Source organism: Ambystoma mexicanum, chromosome 9, assembly GCF_040938575.1.
Source record: "Ambystoma mexicanum isolate Mex_15411 chromosome 9, UKY_AmexF1_1, whole genome shotgun sequence".
Classification (NCBI taxonomy): domain Eukaryota; kingdom Metazoa; phylum Chordata; class Amphibia; order Caudata; family Ambystomatidae; genus Ambystoma; species Ambystoma mexicanum.
In genome coordinates this window covers 313,877,174-313,887,004 of record NC_090931.1, presented here as the reverse complement: position 1 = coordinate 313,887,004, position 9,831 = coordinate 313,877,174, and positions in this window count along the sequence as shown.

The window sequence follows — 9,831 nt, the reverse complement described above, 5'->3', positions numbered from 1 at the left end:
AAACAAAACAAATTAAACAACATAACAACATTTCTCCACACATGTCAACTAGGTCTTAGTGTATCCTCTCCATGATCAGGCCCCGAGTAAAGATCAACAACATACTAATCATACATAGTTGGGCCATGGTAACCAAGTTCCCACACAGTCTGGGAGTATTAGAGCTGGCGATAGGGCAGAAATAGTAGCAAATCTAGCTGTTTATACAAAACATAAGTTGTGACAGGGCGCTCACAGTGGCCTATCATCTGAGGCATGAGACATATCCCAAGCCAACTGCTTCCATAACTCATAAACTCCACCCGAGGACATGTCTAGGCTCTGAGTCGACCTGGCCCACACTTTGGTCTCTGCCTCGGCCAAAGTCTCAAAGTCCCTTAGCCAACGTGAATATTGTGGGCCCCCAGCCGACTTCCAGGACATGGCAATTCAGCGCTTAACAAGGCTACACTCCAGATCCATAAACTTAAAGATGTGCCTGTGTTTACTACTTTTCGGGTATGCGCCTAGCAGGCACTCCAATGGATTCCAGGAGCACCTTGTGACCCCAGCCTCCCTACATACCTGTTCAACCTGGGACCAGAGACCTTGCACTGCAGCGCAACACCAAAACATGTGTATCAGATCATCCCAACACCAAGGGCAGGTTAACTGTTTGCCTTCATTGAATTTGGCCACTTTACTAGGTATCATATAGGTGCACTACAGCAAATTTAATTGGATCAGTTTGATGGGGGCATTCCTGGACAAATATTTGGGAAACCGAGAATACGTTCCCACTCCTGCTCCCCAATCTCCGCTCCCAGGTCTGATTCCCAGCATGTTTTTAGTTTGGAGCTCTGGGGATTAGGTAAATCCATTAAGATACCATACAGTCTAGACACCGGTCACCAGCCATCCTCCAGAGAGAACATTAAAACCTGCAGCGCTGTTGCAACCGGCTCCTCCGGCCACCCAGACAATAGTCGTTTTAGCCACCCCCGCTATTTTCATATATCGCAGGATCTGCCCACCAGGAAGTCCAGTTTGCTCAATGATAGTGTCCAGTCTCTAAATTTACCATATTCGAACATATCGCCCCAGGTAGAGACCCTGCCAGCACTCCCAACGTCCTGCCACTGCACGTTCCTCCCTGTTTCTGCATACATCCACCACTATTGTTAGATCAGGTGAGTAAGGGCAGTCCAAATTCAATAATTTCAGTGCTCTATGCCACACCTTCCTGCCCAAGCTGATTAATAAGAGTATAGTGTCCAGGCAGTTCAGTGGTAGCCATATCACTTCTCTGAGGTGGGCAGGGGCCACCAGCTACTGTAGCAGTAGCAACTCAGATGTAACATCATCCAATAGCCATTTCGTCACATAACTACGTTGTGCCGCAAGGTAGTAACATACCAGATTTGGGAGCTGCACATCACCCTCCTTATATAGTAAACACAGCGTTGCTAGGGCAATCCTATGATGGGATGAGCCTCACAGGAAACCCCTCAGGCATTGATATAGTGGTGGATATTGGTTAAGAAGTACAAGAATCTAGGCAGAACAATTATCTTTATAATTGCTACCCTACCCATTAGCAAGCGAGGGACCCTAGACCAAAAGGACATTGACCTTCCCAGCCCTGGCATTACCCCAACTGTGTTGCGTGTGTGTATGCCTTCAAGCGTGTGCATGATGTGTACACATAAGTAACGGAAGGCACCCACTTCCCACGGAAGCCCCATTTTCAGCAAAGCCTCTACCTCGATCCCACGGAGTCCCGCCAATAGAAAAATGCAAGACTTCTATCTATTAAAGGATATCCCAGACAATTTAGCAAAGTTGTCCAATACTTCCATAACTATTGGTAGGTTGTGCTGCGGCTCCCCTTTATACAGCAGGACGTCATCGGCATACAACAATATTAAGTGTTTAGTGCCACCAACCCAAATGCCTGCCTCTAAAAATTCTTGGCGAGGTAGACCGCTAGGTGCTCTAGTGCCAGTACATACAACATGGGTGATAGCGGGCATCCCTGTCACATTCCCCTCTGGATGTCCCACGCCGCTGACACCTGCCTCCCAGATTTGAGTCTGGAGTCGGCGATGTGTATAGGATCCTTAACCACCTTATAAACTGTACACCGAACCCAAATACATGCAATGTTGCAAACAGCCATTCCCAATAAAGTATATCATAGGCTTTAATCGTATCTAGCGATACCACCACACACTGTTAGGGGCATTCGTTGGTCTGTGCAATAATGTGTTGCAGTCGGTGCAAATTCAGGGCGGTGCTTCGCCCTAGGAGAAAACCTGTCTGGTCGCTATGTATCAGGCCCGCAATCACTCTGTTGAGCCACCCTGCCAATATCGTTGTCAATATTTTCATATCATAGTTTAGCATTGCCAGGGGCCGATACAATTCACATTTATCCAGTGTTTCCCACATGCTCGCCGGGAGTGCACCATTAGTGTAGGCTTCCTCAAAAACCTTAAGCAACACAGGAACTAGTGTCGAATTATATGTTATTTATAAAATTCATGTGGAAGTCCATCACTTCTCGGAGCTTTACATGTAGCAAGTGAAGCAATTGCATCACGCACTACTTCTACAGTGATGTGCTGGTCTAATGTGGCCTGCTGTGTGCTCTCTGGTTTGGGATGTGCCATCAACGAGAGGGCTTCCTCTAGATCTTCTTGGGGAACCTGCTCTTCATGACTGTACAGCTGGGAGTAAAACTGGCAAAGATATTGTTGATTCCAGATTGTATCCTGCATATATTCCCATCTTCCTCACGCAACGCGGTGGTCAGGTGCCTGGGGTCTTCCCACCTACACAGCCATGATAAAAGCCTTCCTGGCTTATCCCCCTCTGCATGGGCTCTGGTGGTTCTTGCAATGTAATCAAACTTGGATAACCTTTCCAACGCCTCAAGGCAGCTGTACTGGGTTTTAGCCAGCCTCTCTTCACATGGTTGGAGACCCACATGCCTGGCCTCCAGGTCTCGGATCACATCCTCTAGAGTTTCCAGTTCCGCCCTCAGCATTCTTCTGATACCCCCGGCACTAGCTACTACATCTTCCCTGACCACCACCTTCAGGGCTTCCCACACAGTACCCCACTCGTTTACACTGCCCACATATGTTCTAGAAACTCTACCAGCGTCTTCAGCAAGTTGTCTCTAAAGAATGGGTCAGTCAGTGCATCCGTTGGCATTCGTCACATCGGGATGGGGGTCTCGGGCTCTCTAGATTCCAAGCAACCACCAGAGGGGAGTGGTCTGATACTGTTCTCCCCAGATACACAGCCCCACATATATCAGCCATCTGATGTTGCCCAGCAAAGATGTAATCGATCCTGGTGTGCCGGGCATGTGGTGAAGAATAATAGGAGTAACCCCTACCCTCAGGATTCAGTTCTCTTCATACATCCGCCAAATCCAGGTTGGTCAGTGCCACGTTAAGTGCAGTGGATGCAGATGATGGACCTCTCTGGGGAATTGAGGATATGTCAAGCACAGGAGCCCTAGCACAATTAAAATTGCCTCCCCATAAAAGAAGCACTCCTGATGATGTGCCACTCGGCAACAAAGTATATGAACGTGGGATGGATATTGCAGCCAGTACCAGATCTTCCTGAGAGCATGCGCCAGATACACACACCTCTGTTTGCGTTGCCAGTGCACTTTGTGAAAGTTCACGGGTCTTACCCATATTAGCAAACAAGTCCATAATTGTGGCTTTACCATTGCGCTTGGTCGGGGAAATTATTCCAAGGCCCAAGCAAATGTGGATTCAGCTGCAGCAGAGACTCAGGCACGCAGCCGGCAGCAGCAGGAATCACAGGAACCACCAGACAGGGGGGGGCACCAAATGCAGACTCCGGCACCCGTGAGGACTGTTATGCGCAATCCCACTGACCCAACAATGTTAGTACAGTAGCCAGCGGCAACTAGCCACACAGGAGTATCATATCTTGGTCATCGCAGGGTGGGCACAGTGGCGTAACTATTGAATTTGAACTATTGAATCTGTTCCCCCAGTCGGACCTCCCGCTCCGCATATCCACCACTTCAAGCGGCTGCAGGGGAAGTCTGAGTTAATCCTGCCACGTGCACATCTCTTCCCTGCACTTGCATGCCCTACCTTCAGCACTAGCAGGTGCCTTCACCTTTTGACCAGACTAGGCCCTTAGAGGCGCACACATCAAGGCCCTCAATCTTATAAAAGCAGCACTCGCCTCACATCAAGCGCTCGATACAAGTGCTCCCCAGAGGCCCAGTCGTTGCACCAGATGGGTAGCAGATCTTCTAAGTCTCCCTCCTACCGTACTCGTCTTCCGCACAGAGCAGGCACCCAGGATCAGCACTGCCAATAGCTGGTATCCCGTTAACATCAGGATCCCGCTCACGTCACCCACAGGCTAGCATGGGGAAGGTGCAATGTTCGCTTATTGTGCACAGCGAGGGATTTCAGGCGGAGCGGATTCACACCGGGGAGGGAGAGCTCCAGTACCTCAGTAGGCAAGTCTGCAGCGGAGCGGTACATCTCAGACCCCTGCTGTGCCTGCTACGGTGTGTCGGGTCTTTTCAGATGTAGAGTGCAGTCCCTTGTCTGCTCTAACCCGAGCCACTCCTCAAGCACCAGGCACCAGCTGATGTGCTTTCACCCGCTTCTGGTCACAACAAGATCCATGTCGAAGGATAAGCATTGGTCGGCCGCACCACTCAGGCTCGTTCGCCGCCACTCCAGTCAGGCATCCGCAAGCTCCAGCTTGCCAGCCCTGCAAGCAGGACAGCGCACAGATAAAAGCGCAGCATATGCCTCAGGCCGGCATACGATCTCCAAGAGCCAGCCGACCAGCAATCCAGGCAGCCCCCAGTAGTAGATACACCGGAGATAAACTTAACACACAGGGTGTGACGTGCAGCGCCGGTGCGGCTCTGCCCCTCCTCCTCCTTCTCACTGCGACGTAGCTCCGGTCACCATCCTCTTCCTCGCCCGGACATAATTCCAGCTGCTTGTTCTCTGACAAAACCAGTGTGATTTAGATCGGGACAACGCTTCCCAGCAGGGCGCTGATATCCCCTGCAGGTTGATGCAGCTTGCCCCAATCCATCCTATCCACCTTTGTTGTCGATGGGATATTGTCACCCATGTCCTGTCCTACCCCTTGACCTTCCCTCACGAAAAGGAAAGAAAATATCTTGGATGGCTAGGGAGGACAAATCCATTCACAACTCTTGACACCGACATTGTCTCTCCTTCCTCAAAACCCAGAGGATATGTTGGGAACCCACCCTTTTCCTCCCAGTTATCCCCCTCCAATAAACAAAGGGATTTAACATCATTCACTCACCTTAATAGGACCCAGCAAGTCCCCTCACCCGGTACTAAAATGAGGATGAGAAAAGCTCAAACTCCCTCAGTCTGTCTAGGGCATTTCCAATCCCACCCTCCCCATTGCCAATAAATACTGGGACAAGGATGAGGTGATCCAGAGCAATGAGGATTACCCACAGGAACAACATGGAGAGGCAAAGAGAGACATTCTACATAGCACCATGAGGCTGTCCCACTAATAGAGTCAGGCAAGGTCAGACACTTAACTACAATTGTGCACACCTGACTCACCTTGACTCTCCGCTATACTATAAAAGGTGTGGTTCTGCCAGAAGCAATGAGCGAGCTGGGGTTGCTGGATGGAACTTGGAGGCTAAGGATCAGAAGGCAGCAGAGAGAGGAGCCCAGAGGATCCATTGGAGCGTGCGATGTCGAGACGCTGGCCCGGTGTGTCAGAGGGACTGCAGCGTGGCGAGGGAGCGGTGTCTCGAAGGAGCCAGAGCAGGAAGAATTGCAGGCTGTTGGCCATGTTCAGGACAGTGCTCATTCCCCTGGGATGTGTGCTGGTCCCAGGGGTGAATGAGGGGCAGGTGGTGAGACCCTGACCTCAATCCAATACCCCAGAGAACTGCTCACCAGCGCCGCACTACTTTGGTGAGTTTCACAAATTAGAAAGAGAGAGAGAGAAACTCAGTAGCAGGTGGCTGGAGCAGAAGCAGTAGAAGCGGGCAAGTGGCCCGACGATTGAAAGCAAGAGAAACTCTGCTTGCAGCGCAGAAACCAAAAAGACAGAAAGAGCAATAAAAAGTGTGTTAGTGGTGCGAAAATCAAAAAGGGTAGAAAGAAAGTGAACCAAAAGCAACGAGCGGGTGCAAACAACCCGAAAACGGAGAAAAGGGTGCAGGTGACCTGATCAGAAAAAACGGAAAGAAAAAGAACAGAAAGCCAAGAGAGGGTGCGAGCAACCCGAACATGGGGAAAAGGGTGCGAGCAACCCGAAACAAAAATAGAGTGTGCAAGAAGCACAGGCATGGGAAATGAAAATGCAAGAGTGCATTAAACAGTAAAGAGAAGTGTGCAAGAGGCACAGCAAGGTGAAAACAGGGTGCAAGTGTGCATGACAGAAACAAAGGTGTGCAAGCAGCACGGTGATGTGGAAAAGAACAGATTGAAAAATGCACAGAAGGGAAAGGTGCAAGAAGAAACGTGCAGAGAATAAGGAGAGGGGCTAGATGTCATTGTGGTTGCGATTGGGAGGAGCAAAGAGCTCAGTGTTCTCGAAAGTCTCTGATACTACCCCCCTGAAACAACTATAGATTGAAAGGTACATCCTGACCAGGAGTACCTTTTTGTTTAAAGACCAAAAGGTGCCTAAGCTTAGGGGAAGGGAAGCCGGAGAGACCCAAAGCGATTTGTTGAAAGGTACATCCTAACCAGGAGAACATTTTGTTTAAATACCAAAAGGGGCCTAAGCTTAGGGGAAGGGAACCCTGAGAGGCCCATTGACATTTGTAAAGAACATTGATATAACAATCAACAAGACTATCTTTTCATTTTGAATCAAAGGGGCCTAATCTTGGGGAAGGGAACCCTGAGAGGCAAACAGAGACATTGTGAACATTACAGGAAAGGCCTAAGCTTGGGGAAGGGAACCCTTAGAGGCCCAACAGCAATTGTGTCTTTTATTGTTTGGAACTGGAAGAATCACAGCTCAGGGAAGGGAACCCCAGGAGACCCAGAGACCTTGTGAACTCTATTGGCTTGCTGCAAAGGCCCTACGTGGAAGGTTCCGAGGGCAACCCTTTTGAGGTGAACTATTTTTGAAACTGGCAGAGCTACACCTATTGGTAAGGCTACCTGAAACCCGCTATGGTTTATGTTTCTTTTTTTTGTGCAACCATTTTTCTTTAAGAAAACCCCCTATCACATTTGGTATAAGAGTGAGGGCAAGCAGGGGTTTGGACACTGACAAATTTTAGTTTTGAACTTAGGGACTTCAACGGCCCTTAGAAGCATCAGTTGAGGGAACAACCCCCTTAGAGTTAGGGCCAGGTAGGCATTACACCGACCTCACACAGTCTGACAATAAAGGTTTTCAAACTGTTACTTTTGAGTCTGTGGGCCTCATTACAACCCTGGCGTTAAGGGGTTAGCGGCGCCGCAAAAGGTGGCGGCGCCGTTAACCCCTTAACGCCTGATTACGAGGTCCCTTTGCGGGTTGGCGATTTTAACGCCTGCTTTTTGCAGGCGTTAAAATCCAACCCGCAAAGGGACCTTGGTGCTAAGTACGCAATTTGCGGCACCGTACTTAGCGGCTTCCCCATTCCCATTGAGCTCTATGGGGCAAAAATGGGAATGGCCCATGGTGAATGGGGAATTTACCGCCCCGCCAACCTTGGAATGGGGCGGTAATTCCGCCATTCACCATGGCGGACCCCGGCATGGACCATGGTGGTTTTAGCGCTGGGGTCGTAATGAGGCCCAGTGTCTCTCTGGATACCATGCCTGTCTCACAGCATCTATGTGCCTTTGTTGTACCAGTCATACGGCATCTGTAGCTCCTGCTCTTCTGTGGCAATGGGCAGTTCAAAGATCACATTTGCATGCCCGACAGTGACCAAAAGTCACTGCAGACAGAGATGACATTTTAACTTCTCCACCTCTGATCTAAAGTATAATGATTGTGCGCCTATCAGTCTTGTGCAGGGTAATTTCTAATATGGCATATTGGGTTGTGGTATTATGGTGACTGATAAGAGCACACAATTATTATAGCCACATCAATTTGATATCATATAAGTGACAACCCTGTGATCCCAGGTCAGTGATGTCAATGTGATGTATATTAATGGCTAGCCTAGCTGTCACTACTGCTCCCAATAGACAGGATGCTGTCTTCCTTTGATTCCCTGCGTGGGTAATATCTCCCCTCAGGCAAAGAGCTCTCACCAGGAGATCTCCCGGGAACCCTGCTTAAAAGGGGCACCCGCATAACAAAGGCCAATCTCCCACCAGGGTGCTGTACTCCAGAGGGCCTTGTAAGTCAGCAGGTATGGGAAAGGGGCAGAGTTAGAATAGTCATAGAAGTAAAGGTGGACCTGAGAAGGGGTTCCAATAATCTTGCTTCTCTGGTGGGGCTCTTTACTTTCTGTCCCCCTTCATTTCCTACAGGACAAGGCACTCTAGGTGTGATGTAATAAGGCAAGGGTCACTTGTTACAGCCACAGGGATTAGACCACTTACAGCTGGCTTGCTTTTGTCCAATCCACAATGACAATTTGCCTTTATACAGAAAGAGGTCTCCCACTCCTTCTTTGATTCATCCATGGACTTTCAAGAAGACAATAAGAATTCTTTGGACATGTATTGGGAGTGCAGTCCATTAAAAAGTCCTCCAAATGTAAGGTGACGATAGAAAGCATCTAAGGCAGAGGAGAGGCCTGCCCCCTAACCATCACTAGGGAACAGTGGGGGTGACTGCTGTTTGGACCAATGCCTGCCCCTCTGCCAGCTGCACTGGAGCCAGGCTCTTCATTGGAGGTGAAGGATCCCCTTTAGATGCCAGCCACGATCCCTGGACTGGCGGTGCAGACACAAATACTTACCCTGCTTGGATTCCCTGAATTGGGACTCCCAGCAAACAGAAAGCCCAAGATCAGCTGGTATGCTGTTAGCAGAGCTTGGAACCGCATTGGAAGTACTTTGAGTCACTAGGACAAACAGTGCTGCTTTTGGCACTCTGCATCTCAGAACTGTTTGTCTCCGTCTTCGAACCGGCTTGACGCCACTTCGCACCAGTAGTGATCATCAACACCTCGACTCAAACTCCAGCTCATCACTTCGGAAGCCTTTCACTCACTGTACCTTCGAGCACCATATCAAGCCAACTGGATCTCACTTTGACCCGAGTCGAATCGCTGCAAGCCATTGTGTCACACACTGGCTCAACCCACCGGAATAATCTCGAAATGACTCAACCAGCATTCCGAAGCCGTTGGACCTTCCAAATTGCATGGTTTCGAATGCCCAATCAAACTGCACAGATACCCTTCTCATTCAACCACAAGAAAACACCAAGAAGCCCAGGTTGACACTGTTAAACCACCAAAGATCAATTGCAAAGTACTGTCAAGAGGCCCTGGTACAATTGGGCCCTATGGTGACTTATACGCCACATTTTCAAGCCTTTTCTTGAAAGACATATCCTTTCAATAGTGACATTGCTGCAATTGCCTGTCTGAACACTCCTGCTCAAGTACCCACATTGACATATAGTATTATCTGCAGCTTCTGTGTTCTTTCTTATAAGGGTGGGTTTTTGCTTGCATTTTCTAAATAGTTATTTGCATTTTTTGTGTTTTATTTAAAGTTTATATTTTCATAGAACCTTGATTGGACATACATTTATTTTGGACTATTGTACCCAAGTTGTTTGGGTTGCTACTGCCATCACCACACACCCCTCCTTAGAATATAGCCTGCAGTTGGCTCACGTTATCACAAAAGG